This window comes from Bubalus kerabau, chromosome 9 (assembly GCF_029407905.1).
Source record: "Bubalus kerabau isolate K-KA32 ecotype Philippines breed swamp buffalo chromosome 9, PCC_UOA_SB_1v2, whole genome shotgun sequence".
Lineage (NCBI taxonomy): Eukaryota > Metazoa > Chordata > Mammalia > Artiodactyla > Bovidae > Bubalus > Bubalus kerabau.
The window spans coordinates 83430432-83451919 of record NC_073632.1 but is presented as its reverse complement, the minus strand read 5'-3'; the positions used below and the strand labels follow the sequence as shown (position 1 = coordinate 83451919).

General features: G+C 39.4%; 1 pseudogene; it reads left to right on the top strand.

The window, feature by feature from the left end:
* Positions 1-21143, top strand: part of LOC129659914 (DDB1- and CUL4-associated factor 13-like) — a 34238-nt pseudogene extending 13095 nt beyond the window's left edge.
* The last annotated feature ends 345 nt before the right edge of the window (positions 21144-21488 follow it).

Here is a 21488-nt window from a genome sequence, read left to right as displayed (position 1 = left end):
TGGGATTCGTAAAGGCCTGGACTGCTACCCCCATCACTCCCCTCCCTCCAAGGCACAGATTTCAGGGGTGATCCAAATTCTTCACTTGAGGTTATTGGATTTTAGCTTCAGAACAGAAGCTCCTCTTCTGTTCGAGAAGATTAAAACACAACGACACACATCCAAAATCTCTTCCATCTAAGAACTTTGAAGGACAGAACCATGGACATTCTGATAGGTTTTAACCAGAATGATTAAGCTATACATTGGCTTTTCAGTTGGGAGCTAGGATCCAGAACTCAGATATTTTAATCTATAAATAGTATATCCTACCAGCAAACCTTGTAACCCCTGCTGGGACCTCTGAGTTAAAGCAGAGTCAATAAGAACTGGCATTTTTCTACTGTATGTGTCTATCTATCTGCCTTTCTATCTGTGTTTGTATATTTGGCTCTAAAATATTTTGTTTTACGATCTTCCCTTGCCTATAAGGATAAATGCAAGATCAGCTAAACTTCAGATACTTTGATGCCAGCTCTCATTACTTAATCATGAGACACAGGACTATAAAGACTCCTAAAAATGAAAATCCAGACTCCTAACCATAGAGGGAGAGGGTTGGCATATGCCTTTGGCTGTGTGCCTTATTAAAGTTAATGAGCAAGAAAGACTCTCTTTTCCTAAGTATCTCAAAGAACTGAAATCTTTTCTCTTAGCGAAGCACCATTTTCTTTGGAATGTTTCCATTACTCATTATGAATAACTATACTTTTTTTGGACATACATCTTGAATTTTGAAGCAGAACACCTTCTGGAAACTGTCAGCACCCTCTCCTCTCAAAAAACACAGGAATAAAGATTTTTTTTTCTTAATCTCAAGTAAAATGTCAAAGACATATCAATCCAGCCACTTTTGTTCTTGTAGTGATGTCTATGCACAAGCTGGCTCAAGTCTCCAAAGAAACTTTGCTCAGTTCTGGGCTATATTTATTCCACAAAATTTTTGCTGGATTTAGTGGTTTAATGTTTGCATTTTAATAGAAAGATCAATTCAAACTTTTTTCACCTTTAGGAAAGCATCAAGGTTCTACAATTTATGTATGTACCAATCTGGGCTAGACATACTATTCAGGAAGACAAAATTGGATTTCCTTTAGAGCTACTGAAAGGCTACCCTGAATTAACACAGTAAGGAGGTCTACGATGACTCTCACTTGCTGGAGCCCTTCCTCCCCCAACCACGGCAGATGGTGTTTCATAGTTGGTCACAAATGGCTGTCAGCGAGTGTTTGTCTGCCTGCCAGTAACCTGTGGTTCAGGGACTCCCCGGGAGAGTGTACCAGCTCTGACTCTGCTGATAACAGCATCTGAGAAAATGATCCGTCCTTTCTTGTCAGGCACAAAATTAGCCATCTCACTTTCTAACTGTAGACAAGGGGGACATGAAAGAAAAAGGATGGTGCCAGCCCAGCTGATGTTTCCTCTGCTCTCGTTCTAGGGGCCCAAAGCAGACAAATCCAAAAGCAGACTATGGGACAATGGTGTTGTCACCAAATACATGATGTTGGAGTAACCCCAGTTCTGGTACCAGCATTTCCTGCAGTGATGTGCTGGAGCTCTCCCCAGGGCTAGCTCTGATCTTTAGAGCAACAGATATTTCCTTACCCCAGGGCATCCGTCAGACTTCGTGCTGCAGTGACCTTGAGTGGCTTGAGCCCAGATGAAGGGGGAGGAAGAACAGAGAGTGGTAAAGGGTCTGAGCAGCTGTCCTTCCTACTCTGGGCACCACCACCAGCTGGAAGGCAGGGTGCCCACCCCACTGCCTTTGAGGATGCAAACAACCCTGAAGTACAAGAGGCAGCCACTAATGAACCAAAGCAGAAGACAACTAGGGAGGTTGAAAAAGCAAGAAGGTGAGGGAAAGGAGAGAAGAAACAAGAAGGGAAGTAGCCCCAAATTGGGAAGAGACTAATACTTGTTGAGAATCTATTAAGGGCAGGCATAGACTGGTACATCACACGAGTAATCCTCCCAGCAGTTTCATATATCGGGTACCAGCATCCCTCTTCTGGGCTTCCCTCATAGCTCAGTTGGTAAATCATCTGCTTGCAATGCAGGAGATCCGGGTTCGATTCCTGGGTTGAGAAGAGACCCTGGAGAAGGAAATGGCAACCCATTCCAGTATTCTTGCCCAGAGAATCCCATGGATAGAGGAGCCTGGCAGGCTACAGTCCACGGGATCACAAGAGTCAGACACGACTTAGCGACTAAACCACAACCACCATCCTTATTCTAGAGATGAGGAACATAAATAACATCTCTGCACCATGAAACTAGAAAGTGACAAAACCAACCTTCCAACCCTGGCCAAAGCACTCAAGCTTAACTGGTTAGACTCAAGGACTAGGTTCCTGACTTTGAGCCTGGCTTTGTTACCTACAGGCTGTGTAAACTTGGCAACTTAACCCATCAGTGCCTCAGTTTCCCCGTTTGTAAGATGGAGCTCTTAATAATACCTATGTCATCGAGTCATTGTAGAGAATGAAATATATTCATATACAAGAACTCTCATTAGTACTTAGATGGTTGAAAACACTTTACTGTTTGTTTTTATTCTTTACTGCTTCTGTGTTTTTCAATATTTATTTTAATCACTATCTCCTTTTTGGTAACTAGCCCTTTCAAAACCCTTAATGTAGCAAAAAGAAAATTTTTTTCCAGTGGTCTTACATGTCTAGTTATGCTACTGTCTTGTTTGCTTTTTTAAGCAGATGAATCTAAATTCTAAGACTGTGCTGCCAATTTTGTGTATACATGTGTAAGAAACAGCAACTTTTGTATCGGAAAGCCATTGAATCCTACTTATGGCATTTTTAGCTGGGCAGGTTACCTGTTATCCTGGGCAGGTTACTAAACACACCCATCTGTATAATAAAAAGTACTTACCAACTTCTAGAACCACAATTATGACTAAATGAGAAAGGTATATAGAGTGCCTAGCACGTAAGAGGCATTCTGTAATCAGAGTTGTTATTATTTTACTAAATAACTAAGCACTGGTTTATATTGTGTAGCTCCACATGTCAACTCAAATGTGGGTCATGGATATTATACCAGAATGTCTGGGATGTATCCTTAGATTGATGAAGCAGTCCTAAATGTAGCTCTTTTTCCTTCTGTGACATTTCTCACATTGAATCCCTCCGAAGCACTATTCTGGGTAATGACCACCACCTGCTGTAACCGTTTTGTCTGGCAAAGGAATTTCTTTACTGTAGACTGTGCTCCCGTGGCTCTGAGTGAGGTGATGCTTGGACCTCAGGGATAGCAGAGTGGGCTCCCTTTCAAAGGCTCCATCAGGTGAGGTCAGCACGGTGATGAAAGAAAACATCCTTCAACCCCCAGAATCTCTCCGGGAGAAATGAAGGGAATCTCCTGCCAATTGTTAATGATAATGGTCTTATAATTTCAACACCACATTTTACCCAGGAGGATCCCAAATGCTTTACACGTCTGCAAATAGCTTTACCCACTCTGTCTGTAGGCATTAGGTAGAGTGAGCTTGGAACACAGCCACTGTGGGGAGCATTACCTTCCTATTTTTTAAAATGTGTAAAAATACATATGCATATATTAATATATGTGTGTGTGTATGAGTGTGTGCATGTCCAGTCGCTCCAGTCGTGTCTGACTCTTTGCAACCCCATGGACTGTAGCCTGCCAGGTTTCGCTGTCCATGGAATTAACCCAGGCAAAAATACTGGAGTGGGTTGCCATTCCTCCTCCAGTGGATCTTCCTGACCCAAGGATAGAATCTGTATTTCCTGCACCTCCTGCATTGCAGGTCAATTCTTTACCACTAAGTCACCTGGGGAGCCCCTATATATGTGTGTATTTATATGTAAATATCTCTATTTGTGTATATGAGTAATTACAAAACATAGATATGTAAATACTTTACTTATGTGTCTTACTTAGTAGTTAAAATAGGAGTAAGAACGAGAGAAGAGGAAGATTTGTGCTTTATGCTATTTTTTTTTTTATTAAAAACTTACTCATTTTACCACTTCTTGAAGTATGGAGCTCCCAAATGAGCATAGGCTTATGTTTGTAGGTCATTAGTTCCTTAAGAAAAGGGCTTAAGGGATAAGAATCCTTAAAGTACTCACCAAAAAGAACAGAAGGCAACTCTCAATTATGAAGCATATTAAGGAGAAATTTCTGGGAGACTTATAAAAATAGTCTTCAAATGCAGCTTTAACATGCTGCATGTGTCTTTTTCAAACTATCTATGACTAGGTAACAACCTATCCCAAATATGGTGGCTTAAAATAACAGCCATTTCATTAAATCCCATGATTGTGTATTAAGTATTTGAGCAGAACATGGTTGAGCACTTCTGTTCCACAAGGCATTGACTGAGGGCCTTTCAGTGGCATTTAGCAGGTGGCAGGGGCTTCCCTGCCCCTGCTGGCTTAGATGGTAAAGAATCTGCCTGGAGTGCAGGTGACCCAGGTTTGATCCCTGGATCGAGAAGATCCCCTGGAGAAGGGAATGGCTACCCACTCCAGTATTCTTGCCTGGAAAATTCCATGGGCAGAGGAGCCTGGCTGGCTACAATCCAGGCTTGTAGCAAAGAGTCCAACAGGACTGAGTGAGTAACACACTATTGGGCTAGTCTGGAGGGGTAAAGAGTAGTTTACTCTCATACTTAGCATCTTGGTCAGAAAAGATAGGAGACTGGGCTCAGTTTGGTCACTTGCTATGGAGTGTCAGGACCTTGTCATGTAGTTTATCTAGCAGAGTATTAGAACTTTCCTAGAGGCTCAGAGAGCCAAGAGGAGCCAAAACCAAGTGTTCCAAGAAAGAAAAATTAAGGTTGTCAGTCTCATAAGATCTGAGCCCACAACTGCCACTTCCACCGTGCTTTGTTGGTCAAAGCAGTGATGACCCACTTAGATACAAGGGAATAAGGCCAAGACCTCAGCTCTCAACGGGAGGAATGTCAAAGACTTTGTGTTCTTTTTTATTTTTAATTGGCCACACTCGAATAAAAGCAGTTTGAAGTAGAAATTAATTAAGATAGATCTTTATACTTTGTTTTGACCTTCTAGGAAAGCATTCTGTTAAACAGTTTAGTACTTCAACTGTTGTACAATGCTAAGTTCAGTGTAATTACCACAAAAGCTGGGAGCATAGACTCTCAAGGGTTTTTCTAGGAATCTGTTAGCTAAAGCCAACTACTGCAAGGAGTATGTCCTCTAGAGACTTTGTTCAATCTAAATGTCAGCATAAAAAGACAAGAAAACAATGGGCTAAAATTTTCCCTCAGAGAAAAAGAGAGATAATTCCAAAACAAGAGAGGAAGGGGGACATTTTGCCATTGGATTTCTCTTCATTCCAAGGACTGACTTGTCCCTAAATACATGGCTTTCAGGACCCAATGGCAACAGCAGCAAAGATGGATGACTAACAGAAGGGTAATTCCTAATAGTGGGATGTCATTAAATCAAGTTGTTAGTACAGTATTTGTGTTTCTGTGTATGTATATTTTGTCTTATGTATTCTTTCTTCCTCTCACAGTATTTTCTTATTATCCCAAACTTGCCTAAGCATCTCACCATTCCATCTCTTTCTAACTTTCTAGGCCATTGCTTTACGTTAGACCCTACAAATAAATACTTTAAATTTCTTTCTGGAGCCTTAGACCTATTATCTTACTGACTTTCTGCCATTCCCAACTCAATAATCTCCAGCCTAGAATAATCCCCATCATATACCTCCATATTGTGAATTCCAAATAAGGGATCATTGAGATGATCCTACATTTGAAGAAATGGAATTTACATTCTTTAGTGTGGCTTTGTCAATTACCCATAGCTTACTGCTTGCAATTTACAATATTGCTACCTCATCACTTGAGTTGTTTAAATTTCTGTTCTCCAACCTCTGTGTCTCTTGGGTTCATCTGCTTGGTAGACACTTGTCTACTCTCAAGAGTCTGAAAAATGTAGTTCAAGTGTTTCACCTAAAGAAGGCAGAATTCACAATGACTGTAAAGGCAAGTGATTTTATGCAGGTCCATATGACTGATGTCCAGGATGGTCCACCTGTTGTTTGTCCAACAACATGTATTCTTCTACATTCAGTCTTCTAAACAGTAAAAGGAGAAATTATACACTCCATTTAACATAGCACTGCTATCCCTCAAAAGTGAGGACACCAACACATTCTTTCCAAAAAGGCCAGATTCAATCTTATTATTTACTGACTCTTTCCAGTATTTCTGGGTGAGGTTTGTTGTTGTTGTTTAGTCATCAAGTCATGTCCAACTCTTTTTGCAACCTCATGAACTGTAGCCCATCAGGCTTATCTGTCCATGGGATTTCCCAGGCAAGAATACTGGAGCAGGTTGCCATTTCCTTCTCCATGGGATCTTCCTTACCCAGGGATAAAACCTGTGTCTCCTTTGTTGGCAGGTAGATTCTTTACCACTGAGCTACCAAGGAAACTCTTGAGTGAGGTTTATTCCTCCTGTTAGAGTCACAATCTCACCTTGACTTTCTATAACTTTAAACACTAGATTAACCACTGCCAACACCTGTTTATAAAATTTGAAAAAATCTAAGACATTTATCATTTGTAAGATGCATCATTATCAATACTGTTCCACTTAAAAGGAAAAAAAAAAAAAACAAAAAACCACTGTCATTAAACCAAAATATGTCATTAGCTGTTAGGTGCCATCCAGTTTCTGAGATGTCAAGTATGCAAAAATGTACCTACACACATTTCATGGATGTTAACATATGAAGAAACAAAATAAAGTTAAAAAGTGAAAGAAAGGAAAAATTAATGAATTTATGTACATACTAATGACTATATATGTATATAGATACATATATTCACAGCATGAAAAAATGTTGGATACCACAGTCCTCATTTTGAGAAAATATCAAAGATGATGGTTGGTGTCTGTAACTTTCTTCTTCAACTGCTCAGTCTATGATTTTTTTTTTTCCTCATTTAAACATAATTTTAAATTCAGTGGTAAACTTACTCTTCTAGGTTGCTATAAAAGTTGCCAAGCAGTAACTTAATTTCCAGACTTTTCTTGCAGACTAGTAACATCCTCATCTTTATGAGGCTGAGGAACACACTTTGTAGAGTGCTGCTCTGTTTTAACTCCTGTGGCTCCTTGTGGGTATATATTATTTTAGTCATGAATCTTGTTATTTCGTATACTTGTTTCTACTTACTGGTGTGATGTCCTCCTGCCATAATTTTAGAACACAAATGTTTTACCCAAGCCATGGGATTGAGGCCTTGTTATGGATTGAGTTGTATCATCCCAAATTTATATATTTGAGTTTTAACCCCCAGTAACTCAGATTGTGACTTTATTTGAACATGGGGACGTTGCAGAGGTAATCAGTTAAGACGAAGCCATACTGGAGTAAGGTGGGTCCCTAATCCAGTGTGACTGGTGTCCTTATACAAATAAGAAATTTGGAGAAAAACATTCACACAGGAAGAGTGCCATGTGAGTACAAAGGTAGAGATTAAAGTGATGATTCTACAAGTCAAGGAATACCAAAGACGGTCAGCAAACCAGCAGCAGCTAGGAGAGAGGCATGGAACACAGTCTCCATCAGATCCCTTAGAAGGAACCAACACTGCTCTTACCTTGATCTTGGATTTCCAACCTCCAGAACCGTGCTACAATAGATTTCTGGTTTTAAAGCCATCTAGTGTTTGTCCAGTACTCTTGCCTGGAAAATCCCATGGACAGAGGAGCCTGGTAGGCTGCAGTCCATGGGGTCACGAAGAATCAGACACGACTGAGCGACTTCATTTTCACTTTCATGCATTGGAGAAGGAAATGGCAACCCACTCCTGTGTTCTTGCCTGGAGAATCCCAGGGATGGGGGAGCCTGGTGGGCTGCCGTCTATGGGGTCACACAGAGTTGGACACGACTGAAGCGACTTAGCAGCAGCAGCAGCATAGAGCTTCTCCATCTTTGGCTCCAAAGAATATAATCAATCTGATTTCAGTATTAACCATCTGGTGATATCCATGTGTAGAGTCTTCTCTTGTGTTGTTGGAAGAGGGTGTTTCTTATGATCAGTGCATTCTCTTGGCAAAACTCTGTTAATATTTGCTCTGCTTCATTCTGTACACCAAGGCCAAATTTGCCTGTTACTCCAGGGATCTCTTGATTTCCTACTTTTGCATTCCAGTCCCCTATAATGAAATGGGCATCTTTGCTGGGTGTTAGTTCTAGAAGGTCTGGTAGGTCTTCACAGAACCATTCAACTTCAGCTTCTTCAGCATTAGTGGTTGGGGACATAGACTTGGATTACCGTTATATTGAATGGTTTGCCTTGGAAATGAACAGAGATCATTCTGTCATTTTTGAGATTGCACCAAAGAACTGCATTTCAGACTTTTGTTGACTATGTCAAGTGTACGTTCCTCGGTTCTGTCTTGTCACAACAAAGATTTGGAGTGATGGACATTAAAGCCCTCAGTGCGTCACAGCTCTTGGGTCTTGGATGGACCATGTTATAGTACTTAGACAAATCAATGTTACAGCTCTATTTTATTTAGAAAATAGCAAGAGAATCCATCCTTGAGGAGTGAAGGCATGTCAACCCAAAGATGCAAAGAGAAGATAGTTGGGGAGCACGCCAGTGCACAGGAGAGAGAGAGAGAAAGCACTCTTTGGCTCCTCTTTTTATATGTTTTTTTTCCTCCCCCTGGGCCTGTCCTTTGCAAATTGGGCTAGCCAGGAGTGCTGTTTGTTCTACCTGAGGTCCTCACTCAGGTGCTCAGATCTTCCTTTGACCTTCCTTTGTTCTATTTTCACGGGCTTTTCCCTTCCTTGTCTTTTAACCACCGCCATTTTGGACTCCTGTTTCCTATTCTAGCTACCTAACAACTCTGAGGACTACTCCATTTCTTATAAGGGATTCTTGCCCACAGTAGTAGATATAACAGTCATCTGAGTTAAATTCACCCATTCCAGTCCATTTTAGTTCACTGATTCCTAAAATGTTGATGTTCACTCTTGCCATATCCTGTTTGACCACTTCCAATTTACCTTGATTCATGGACCTAACATTCAAGGTTCCTAGGCAATATTGTTCTTTGTAGCATCAGACTTTACTTCCATCACTAGTCACATCCACAACTGTGCATTGTTTTGGGCTTGACTCCATCTCTTCATTCTTTCTGGCGTTATTTCCCCACTGTTTTCCAGTAGCATATTGGGCACCTACAAACCTGGGGAGTTCATCTTTCTGTATCATATCTTTTTGCCTTTTCATACTGTTCATGGGGTTCTCAAGGCAGAATATTGAAGTGGTTTGCCATTCCCTCCTCCAGTGGACCACATTTTGTCAGAACTCTCCACCATAACCTGTCCATCTTGGGTGTCCCTACAAGGCATGGCTCATAGTTTCACTGAGTTAAACAAGGGTGTGGTCTATGTAATTAATTTGATTAGGGCTTCCCTGATAGCTCAGTTGGTAAAGAATCCACATCAATGCAGGAAACCCTGGTTCAATTCCTGTGTCAGGAAGATCCACTGGAGAAGTGATAGGCTACCCACTCCAGTATTCTTGGGCTTCTTCTGTGGCTCAGCTGGCAAAGAATCTGCCTGCAATGTGGGAGACCTAACTACAGCTTCCTAACTACAGAAGCCGTTGGTGTAGAAAGACGAGTGCCCATCTTCTCCTGCAAGAACTCCAATATTACAACTCACTGCTGAACAACCATCCACAGGAGAATCTTGGATCCCACCAAAAAAAGATACCTCATGTCCAAGGACAAAGGAGAAGCTACAGGAAGACGGTAGGAGGGGCAAAATTGCATTTAGAATCAAACCCCATACCCTCCAGAGACACTTGGAAGGCTCAAACAAAACCTTGTGCACACCAGGAGACCCCACAGAGACTGAGCCATGCCTGCCGTTGAGTGTTTGAGTGTCTCCTGTGGAGATATGGGTCAGCAGTAGCCTACCTCCAGGGTCGCGGCTCTGGGGGCAGCAGACCTGTGTATGGCACAAGCCCTCTTGGAGGAGGTCTCCATTAACCCAACCATAGAGCTGCCAGGACTTTCACAGGACCAGGGAAACTGACTATTAGAGGGTACAAGCAAAACTTTGTGTATGTCAGGATCCAGGAGAAAGGAGCAGTGACCCCACAAGAGACTGACCCAGACTTGCCTGTGAGTGTCCAGGAATCTCCAGTGGATGCGTGGGTCGGCGGTGGCCTGCTACAGGGTTGGGGCCCTTGAGTGTGGCAGTGCATGCGTGCACAGGACCTTTTGAAGGAGGTTGCCATTATCTTCATTACCTCCACCATAGTTTGGTCTCAGGTCAAACAACAGGGAGGGAACACAGCCCTGCCCATCAATAGAAAATTGGATTAAAGATTCACTGAGAATGGCCCTGCCATCAGAACAAGATCCAGTTTCCCCCACAGTCAGTCTCTCCCATCAGGAAGCTTCCATAAGCCTCTTATCCTTATCTGTTAGAGGGCAGACAGAATGAAAACCCCCACACTTACTCCCTGGTAATCATAAGTTTGTTTTCTACATCTGTGACTTTGCTGCTGCTAAGTCACTTCAGTCATGTCCAACTCTGTGCGACCCCATAGACAGCAGCCCACCAGGATCCATCGTCCCTGGGATTCTCTAGGCAAGAATACTGGAGTGGGTTGCCATTTCCTCCTCCAATGCATGAAAGTGAAAAGTGAAAGTGAAGTCGCTCAGTCGTGTCTGACTCTCAGCGACCCCATGGACTGCAGCCCACCAGGCTCCTCCATCCTCGGGACTCTCCAGGCAAGAGTACTAGAGTGGGGTGCCATTGCCTTTCTACTTTATAGGTCAATTCATTTTAGATGAATACTCATTAAAAAAAAAATTCAACAGAGCATGAGATTTAAAATGTATATGAGACTACAGTGGAAAAATTTATCTAAGTAAATTTGAAAACTTGGATAAAATGGATAACTTTACAGAAAATTTAACTTACCAGAATATACTCAAAACATGTAAATAATTAGCCTTGGAATCATTAAATAGTTTTACTTAATAGTTTAAATTTATTCACAAAAATAGTCCAATTGGAATGCTTTTACTGGCGAACTTTTCCAAATATTCAAGTACATCTCATTGATGTATCAACTCTACAGGTATAACTCTCTAAATTTCCTACTGGCTTTTTCTCAGTTTCTGCTTTCATGAATCACACCATTTAATCTACTAAATGGCTTTTTACTGGAAAGCTTAGCTATTTGCTGCTGCTGCTATGTCACTTCAGTCGTGTCTGACTCTGTGCGACCCCCATAGACGGCAGCCCACCAGGCTCCCCTATCCCTGGGATTCTCCAGGCAAGAACACTGGAGTGGGTTGCCATTTCCTTCTCCAATGCATAAAAGTGAAAAGTGAAAGTGAAGTCGCTCAGTCGTGTCTGACCCTCAGTGATCCCATGGACTGCAGTCTACCAGCCTTCTCCATCCATGGGATTTTCCAGGCAAGAGTACTGGAGTGGGGTGCCATTGCCTTCTTCAAGCTATTTGCTAGATTGGTACAAAAGTAATTGCAGTTCCAAACCCTGAATTTTAAATCATTATAACTAAGCTCAAACACATCTTTATTAATCAAAATAAGAGCCATTACAATCAACACACTTTTGCCAATGAATAACAAATTTGTTTATTCCTATAGCTTAAAAACATGTGCTTTGGGATTTGATGAACACTTGAAAAGCACTTTCTTCATCCTGCTGGTTGTGGAATCATTTTCCCTGCAAAAAGTTGTCGAGATGCCTGAAGAAGTGGTATTCAGTTGGCGAAAGGTCAAGCGAATGAGGCAAAACTTTGTAGCCCAGTTCATTCAACTTTTGAAGCATTGGTTGTGCAATGTGAGGGCAGGCATTGTCCTTGGAGAATTGGGCCCTTTCTGTTAACCAATGCTGGATGCAGGTGTTGTAGAACATCTTTTGATTTGCTGAGCATACTTCTCAGATGTAATGGTTTTGCCAGGATTCAGAAAGCTGTAGTAGATCAGACCTGCAGCAGACCATTAAACAATGACCGTGATCTTTTTATGGGTGCAAGTTTAGCTTTGGGAAGTGCTTTGGCGCTTCTTCTCAGTCTAACCACTGGGCTGGTTATCCCTGGTTGTCATATAAAATCCACTTTTCATTGCACATTATAATCCGATCGAGGAGTGGCTCATTGTTGTTGCATAGAATAAGAGGAGATAACACTTCAAAATGCAGAATTTTTTTGATTTGCGGTTTGCTCATGAGGCACACACTTACTGAGCTTTTTCACCTTTCCAATTTACTTCAAATGCCAAATGACCATAGAATGGTCAACATTGAGTTCTTTGGCAACTTCTCATGTAGTTGTAAGAGGATTCAGCTTCGATGATTGCTCTCAATTGGTTGTTGTTAATTTCCAATGGCTGGCCACTGAGCTCCTCATCTTCAAGTCTCTCATCTCCTTTGCAAAACTTCTTGAATCGCCACTGCACTGTATGTTCATTAGCAGTTCCTGGGCCAAATGCGTCATTGGTGTTGTGAGTTATCTCCACTGCTTTATGACCCATTTTGAACTTGAATAAGAAAATTGCTCAAATTTGCAATTTCCATAGTCTAAAATACATATAAAATAAACAGCAAGTAATAATTCACTGGGCTTCCCTGGTGGCTCAGATGGTAAAGAATCTGCCTGCAATGAAGGAGACCTAGGTTTGATCCCTGGGTTGGGAAAATCTCCTAGAGAAGGAAATGGCAACCCACTCCAGTATTCTTGCCTGGAGAATCCCACTGACAGAGGAATCTGGTGGGCTACTGTGCATGGAGTTGCAAAAGGTCAGGCATGACTGAGCGACTAACACTTTCACTTTCAATAATTTACTAGCAAAAAAAGCAAGAAATGCACATTAAAATAATGTATAACATAACCATGTTTATTTAAGGATGTATTCCAATATCAAATGGCAAAGTTCAACAATGCAAAACCACAATTATTTTTGCACCAACCTAATAATATCTCTTGAGAGTCCCTTGGACTGCAAGGAGATCCACCCAGTCCATTCTGAAGGAGATCAGCCCTGGGATCTCTTTGGAAGGAATGATGCTAAAGCTGAAACTCCAGTACTTTGACCACCTCATGTGAAGAGTTGACTCATTGGAAAAGACTCTGATGCTGGGAGGGATTGGAGGCAGGAGAAGGGGACGACAGAGGATGAGATGGCTGGATGGCATCACTGACTCGATGGACGTGAGTCTCAGTGAACTCCGGGAGTTGGTGATGGACAGGGAGGCCTGGCGTGCTGCGATTCATGGGGTCACAAAGAGTCGGACATGACTGAGCAACTGAACTGAACTGAACTGAATAATATCTCGGTACTATTGTATCTACTGTTCTTAATCTGTTCTTCAAAAAATATAACACTTGAGTCAGCCAAAATTAACACTATTTTTAATTGGTTTACTGAATGTTTGTGACAGAATCATGGAGTTTCTCCATAAAAATGATAATGAATATCTCGACATGACATTCATTGTTACACATACTTTCTCTACCAGTACCTTAGTAAGATGATTGGAAAGTTTCACATCTACTCCCTCTAAAGTAAGACTCTTGGCAAATACAACCACATTTTAGAAACACGACATGAATGGAACAAAGTATTATGGTATTAGTCTAATTTTATTTGGCTGCTCAGAATGTCCCCAAATAATTGTTTTTGATTTGCTCTGTGACTCCCTGGTGTCCAACTGAGTAACATAAATTCTTTTAATTTTATCCTTTAATTAGGAAATGTTTATCAAAGTGGAATCTGTTTGATGCCAAATATACGAAAATGTGATTTGGTATTTGAAAATTATGGTAAAAGAAATAGGAATTCTTGGGTGATGTTCTTGAATAGTCTGTTGGATTATAGCTCTCTTCCATTGAAAGTATTGTCTATGCAGTCTCTCAATTCACACTTCTTCACACCACTTACGTATTTCATTGTGGCTAGGATAATTACTGCCTTGAATTTAATAAGTTACATACAATATTGCAATACAAGCCTGTTGTGGCTTCTTTGCCCTTGAGGCAGGGGATGTTCTTCCTGCCACCTCACTTCTGTATTGTAATAAAGAGGTTCATCTCTATTAGGAGATTCAAACTTTCAGCAGCCTATGCTTATGGTTTGACAAATAATTTTTTATTTACTCAATCAAATCACAGAATTGAGACACTGATTTCATTAACTCAAGAATTTAAGAAACTTCCTATTTCATGACATTCATAATCTAGTAGAAAATAATGATGAACAAAACTAACATGTGAAACAAATCCATGCGTATTGGTGTATACAGAGATAAATTTATGTGGAAAGTACAACTTGATAATGATTAATAATGACAGTAAAATATTTATAGAGTTTATGATGTACAAGACAGCTTAAAAATAGCTTTTAAAGTTTGAATTGTTACTGTCCTGAGTATTATCTAAGCCTACAGTGTTTAGCATATGTAATAACAGTTAATATTTATTAATTACTTACAATATGACAAGCTGACAATGATAGGTTATGGTAGGCTAAGCACCTAATATATATTAACTTGTCGATAATGGTACTATTACTTTCCTGATTATTATCCCCATTTTACAGGTGAGAAAATCAAGGCACAAAGCTATTAAGTGGTAGAGGTATTGGGTTGACCAAACTTATGGAAAATATAGAAAGTAAACCAAAACTGTCTGGCTCAAAAGAACTTGTTCTTAATTATTTCAAAATATCATCTCTCTGGTAAATAATCATTATATATTTATTCATCAAATTTTATTGAATGAATCAATCTGTAATCTATCAATGAATGAGTCAACAAAACAACAAATACACAATGAAAAACAAATCAGGAGATCCAGAAGTCATTTAGTTGAGTTCATGTAGATATGCACCACAGAGTATTTAGATTAAAGAGCATATCTCTATTTTAAGGCTGGGACTACATGGTTTGGTTAATCTGTTGCTCACAAAAACAACCAAAAAAAAAAAAATACCCACAATTTTCCTCATTTTGTATGTCTCAAACACAGAGAATGATAAAAACTTCTCCCCAAGATTACTTTCCTCACAAAGTGGGAGGAAAACTGGTTGCCTCTCAATATTTGCTTCTCTTAGCAGAATGAATTTAGATTCTTGGCACTTATCCATAATTATTTGAAACTCTTTAGCCAAATGCTATGAAGGAAAATAAAGCTTTCATCTTTGAGATCTGAAATCCTTTTTAATTAACATGACTACATATAGTCAGGGTACTAATTAGATTGGTATAAAACTGATGGCAATGCCAAAGAGCATAAGTATTGATACTTAATAGCTTTGGATGAAAGAAACTAATGAGTCAGAATGATTCTCAGAGCTCAGCATATATAGAGCTATTAAAAAACTTATTCATGTAAATGAGGGGTTGATTACTTTAAGCCATCACTATGAAGTTTAGAATGATCCATTTACATTTGGCTAACTTCTCATAGTTTTTGTAATAAATAAGGTAGCTTTGTATTTAATTTAGAAAGTTTAATTTCCTACCTATCATTATTCCATTTGTACAACAGGGAGAGAAGTGAACCCATATGAAGTTAAATTTTTCTGGGCATCTATGAAAAAAATTGTTTAACTTAAGGGTTTATTTTTATTAGACATATAAGCCAGATGTTCCTGGCTGCTGATAAGCATTTCAAGTTATGTTTATTCACAGAAGTTTAATACCAGGAAGAACAATCAAGTGATTCTTGAGGTCGGAGTACTGAGTTAGTAATAGTCTTAAATGTAAATCTGTCAGTTTGTTTATTGGGAAATAAAAGATCTTAGAATACTTACATTAAAAATTAAAATATACAAGTAGACACATAAATAGATGTTAAAGAAACACTGATAAGAAAGCAAATATGGGAATAAAACTGTGCTTGGTGTCTTTAAGTAATCTCAAAACATACTTTCTAAGCACTTACTGGTGGCTCAGATGGTAAATAATGGCTCAGATGGTAAATAATCTGCTTACAATGCAGGAGACCGGATTCAGTCCCTGAGTCGGGAAGATTCCCTGGAGAAGTACACGGCAACCTATTCCAGTATTCTTGCCTGGAGAATCCCCAAGGACAGAGGAGCCTGGAGGGCTACAGTCCATGGGGTTGCAAACTCTGACACGAGTGACCAACATTCACTTGCAGTACCTCCCTGTTATGGTCCTCTTTTTTCACTTTCACTGGCATCTTTTGTTATTGTTCAGTCGCTCAGTTGTGTCCGACTCTTTTGGACCCGATGGACTACAGCACACCAGGCTTCCTTGTCCTTCTCCTCCTCCCGGAGCTTGCTCAAACTCATGTCCATTGAGTCGGTGATGCCATCCAACCATATTTAAGTGATGTCAACACATACTTTCTAAGCACTTGCTAGCTTAATCCTTTACCAAAACCAATCTTTTCATTTAGCCATTTCAATCAAGAAATGAAAAGTCTATTTTTATTTAAGATATTGATATTGTAACAAGCATTTATTAGATAACTAGATGATTCTCTAATGTTCTGAGAGGTTCAAAAAGCTGTTTAAAATTAACTATTAAATCACTGAACCAGCTTCTGACATGAAGAAAAAATTCTGACAATTTTTTCCCCCATGAACTAGAGGCTTTGGCAATAGTAGAAATAACATTACCCTCTAGGTACATGCTCACATTTTACTCTTCAGATTTAAATAGTTTAAGTAATGTGTGATTAAAATACAGATTATATACAGTATTCCTAAGCTCTGAAAATGAAGTTAATCTATTTAGAAAAGTAAGTCATACAGAAATCTCTTTAAAAGAAAGTAAACTACCAAAAAAATCATGATTAACATTTGACAGATATTTTTCCCCCAAACCTCTAAGCACACAGTGCATATAACAAGAATAATTTATTTCATAACATGCTTTACTACTGTCTACAAAATGTATTTTCTAATTGTTTTTTACTGATTATAAAAATGCAGTTGGTTTTTTTTTATATTGATCTTATAGTCCTCATGTTAAACTAACCTGTAAATTCTTATAATTTGTCTATGGATTGTATAATTTTATTCATATAGAATTCAGTGAATTAAGACAACTTAAACTTTTTCTTACAAATCTTTATACATTTTTTTTTCTTACACCATCTGTGACCTTAAGTTCAATGCTGAATGGAAATGATGATATTAGACATCATTTTCCTAATGGTAATTTTAAATGCTTCAAATATTTCATATCTAGGAAAATGTGTCCTATTTTTTTAAATTACATGTAGATGCTGAATTTTATCAAATGGGTTTCTCTGCATCTATGGAAATTATCATATTGTTGATCATATTGTTTTTCTCCTTCAATCTTTTACTGTGAATAGGTGTTCTTATGGTAAATTCATTTGCATTTTGGTGATATTTGCTAAGCAATCAGAGTCAATTATCGTTTAGAGTTGGGCATTCTTAAAGTTAACACAAATTGTTTCAAGATTTGTTATTGCCTAGAGATGGTCAGAATTTTTTGAAGAGTTTTGCCATTATTCACTATGTAGAAGTAATATGAATTACGTAAACAAGAAAACACATAAGAAAATATAACAAGTATGCTTTTATGCAAAGAATTCTTGCCACTTATCTGGAAATAAGAAAACAAATAGAAAAATGGACTAAGATGTAAAAAGGCGATTACAGAAGAAGAAATTCAAATTGCTCACAAATATATAGTGTGTGCATGTGTGCCAAGTTGCTTCAATTGGGTCCAACTCTTTGCAACCCTGTGGACTGTAGCCTGCCAGGCTCTTCTGTCCATGGGATTCTCCATGCAACAACACTAAAGTGGGTTTCCATGCCCTCCTCCAGGGGATCTTCCTGACCCAAGGATCAAACTTGCATGTTCTGGGGCTCCTGCACTGCAGGCAGATTCTTTACCACTGAGCTACCGGGAAACCCAACAATATATAGACAGATATTAAAATCCATAAATGATCAGATAAACACATGTTAAAACAGTAGTGAGAAGTGTCTTCATACACATCAGATTAGCAAAAATTGAACATTTTTAAATACCAAATAGGTCATGTAGGAAAACAGAAATCCTATGTTCTGCTAATGGGACCACTGAACACTTACTTATCTATGCCCTAGAGCTTCTGCCCTTGATCCATAATCCAGAGAAATTATTACTCAAGATCATAAATTTCTCATACCAAGATGTTTCTTGGCCTTGTTTGTGATAGCAGAAAGTTGGAGGCAACCTACTTGTCTACCTCTAGAGGAATAGACAAATAAGATGTGGTCCATACAGGTCATGGAATACTACACAGCTGTTAGAAGCAATCTAGATGCATGCCCTGCAACATAGGTAGATTTCTAACAAAAGGTACTCAGGAATAAAAATAAGAAACAGAATGAGGTCTACAGCCCAGTGTATTTAGGTAAATAAAAACAGTCAAAAGAATAACACTACATATTTTACAAAGATATACACAAATTCAAGGTTATAGATCAAACACCTTAGCATGATTTCCTGTGTGGGGAGGTGAATGGAAGTGGAAAATGGGATTAAAAGAATAAGCAAGTAAAATGTGAAGGGAGCCCTACAGCAATAATAGAGCTACTTGAATAGAAGAGTATAAGGAATTCAACCCCTTACACTTGAGAGGGACGTGTGGTAAACTAACAAACGTGCATTAATGCAAAGGGTTATAAAAGGTTCCTTGCTCATTTCTGTCATTGACTTTGTCTGTGATCTGATACATTTTCCTTACAGACATGATTACAGTAGAGGGCTTAATCAACTGGGCTCAGGCATGACTCAGTCCTTAGTTCAAGTTCTTCCTCCACATAATTATTAACTGCATTCTTTAGGGCAAATTACTTTCTTAGACTTCTAGTCAACTTTTTCATCTATAATCTGGTGCCAATGGTACTATAGAATTTTCTTAACATTGCATGAGAGATTAGATACATAAAGTACTTAGTGTAGCATCCGGCACGAATAATTGTCCAATAGATGGTAGCAGTAGTTGTTATCCTCATTCTACAAACTTTGGTAACTTTACTCACTTGATTTGTGTGATTTGTGTCCTTCAAAAAATCATTTTAATCAATCAGATCAGATCAGATCAGTCGCTCAGTCGTGTCCGACTCTTTGTGACCCCATGAATCGCAGCACGCCAGGCCTCCCTGTCCATCACCAACTCCCAGAGTTCACTGAGACTCACGTCCATCGAGTCAGTGATGCCATCCAGCCATCTCATCCTCTGTCATCCCCTTCTCCTCCTGCCCCCAATCCCTCCCAGCATCAGAGTCTTTTCCAATGAGTCAACTCTTCACATGAGGTGGTCAAAGTACTGGAGTTTCAGCTTTAGCATCATTCCTTCCAAAGAAATCCCAGGGCTGATCTCCTTCAGAATGGACTGGTTGGATCACCTTGCAGTCCAAGGGACTCTCAAGAGTCTTCTCCAACACCACAGTTCAAAAGCACCAATTCTTCGGTGCTCAGCCTTCTTCACAGTCCAACTCTCACATCCATACATGAGCACAGGAAAAACCATAGCCTTGACTAGACGAACCTTTGTTGGCAAAGTAATGTCTCTGCTTTTGAATATGCTATCTAGGTTGGTCATAACTTTCCTTCCAAGGAGTAAGCATCTTTTAATTTCATGGCTGCAGTCACCATCTGCAGTGATTTTAATCAATAACTGGGATGAAATAGTGGTGCCATCCTTATTAAACTGGGAGGCCACAGAAGTCAAGAGGGCAGAGCCAGATGGAAACCCACAAACTGAAATGAACTGATGTTTCCCTGGCTGGTCACTGAGATGGAGTCAGTCGCTTGGCAAAGCATCCAAAGAGCCTGCCTACTGTATTCTCTGAGGCATGTGATGGAGAGGTTAGAATTTGGAAACTGACTAAATGAAAATGTATTCATATGGTACAAGCCCATGAAGATTTTGTATAAGGAATATGTACTTGTTTTGTGGGACTTTTTTTTTTCTTTTTACTGTTGGTAGTTAAAACTCTGAAGCAATGGAAAATGGGTGGACCAAACTATGGGGAAGAGGAGGAATTGTTGCACACAGTATTAGGAAAGACACGATATACAGGAATTCATCATCACTGGAAAGAAGTTGTTTTTGCCACATGTGGATAGCAAGTAGACATTTAGGACAAACAAAGAGTCAATCCTATATGTTCAATGACTTGGGGATTTGATGGTATAAATGATGTTAACTTCAACCTAATTGAAACATTTCTCTTGGGAAGCTGAGCTTCAGGAATATATTGTATGATATGAGGTAAGCTACTTCTCTGAAAAAGATCATCTTGGATATGAGAATCAATACAATCTGCTGAAGCCCTATGGAAGCATTCATTCTTACTGCAGCAAATGAAGATGATGACTTATATACTTTTAATATGTATGCTCTGGACAGTCCTGTAATGGTACATATGGTTCATGTACTGTGGGGCTTGATGTGGATTACGCTACCACTGGGAAATTATTTGTGTCTGCTAGTTTTGATAAATCCATATGAACCTTACCTGTGTACAAAAGTGTATCTCACACAGAGAATGCAACATGTTATCTGTGGGACTTCCCTCATTGAGATGCTGCACTTCCAGTGCAGGAGGTGTGGGTTTGATCCCTGGTCAGGGAATTAAGATCCCATATACAGCAAGGTGGGGCCAAAAACAAAACAAAAAACCATGTTATCTGTGTAAAATGTGCTTCTGACAACAAGAACTGTACATTGTGTATGGATATAATGAAATAAACATTCATCTATGAAAAACTAATGCTTCTGAAAAGTTGGGTGTGCTTACACCTTGAGAAAATACAGCCGCAGATTATAACCAGAAATTAAAGGAGAAATTTCAACATCATCCTCACCTGAAATGTATCCCTTGTCACTGACATCTACCAAAACCTATTTACAGTCAGATTTAGGAACAGCATATCATGAAAGAAGCTTGTTGATGAAAGGAACTGAATCGTATCAAACATAGAAAGCCTGCATCTATGCAGCTTGTGTCAGAGAAAAAAACACACAGTGGCAGTAGTGAAATAATATTTGGTATTCCAACCGATGTTGATGTGTAATTATTTGCTATGTTTTGAATTGTGAACTCTACAAATAAAACTAATGGCTCTAGTAAAAAAAAATGAAATAAACTTAATTGATGTTACCAAGATAATAAATAACAGGGATTAACATAAAATTGAATAGCATGGCAAATCCAGAGTGATGAGAGCTGAATAAAAGCCACATGTAAAAGACCCCAAGGATTTTCAGCCAATATGAATCCACAGAGCAATGATGCTGTTGAACAAGTCAACACGATCTTAGATCACATCGGTAGAACTGGACCAGACGTGGTCCAGAGTCCGAGAAGGTCTCGCTCCGGGTGCATATGTCATATACTCCTGGAGACAGTTCTCAGTTCT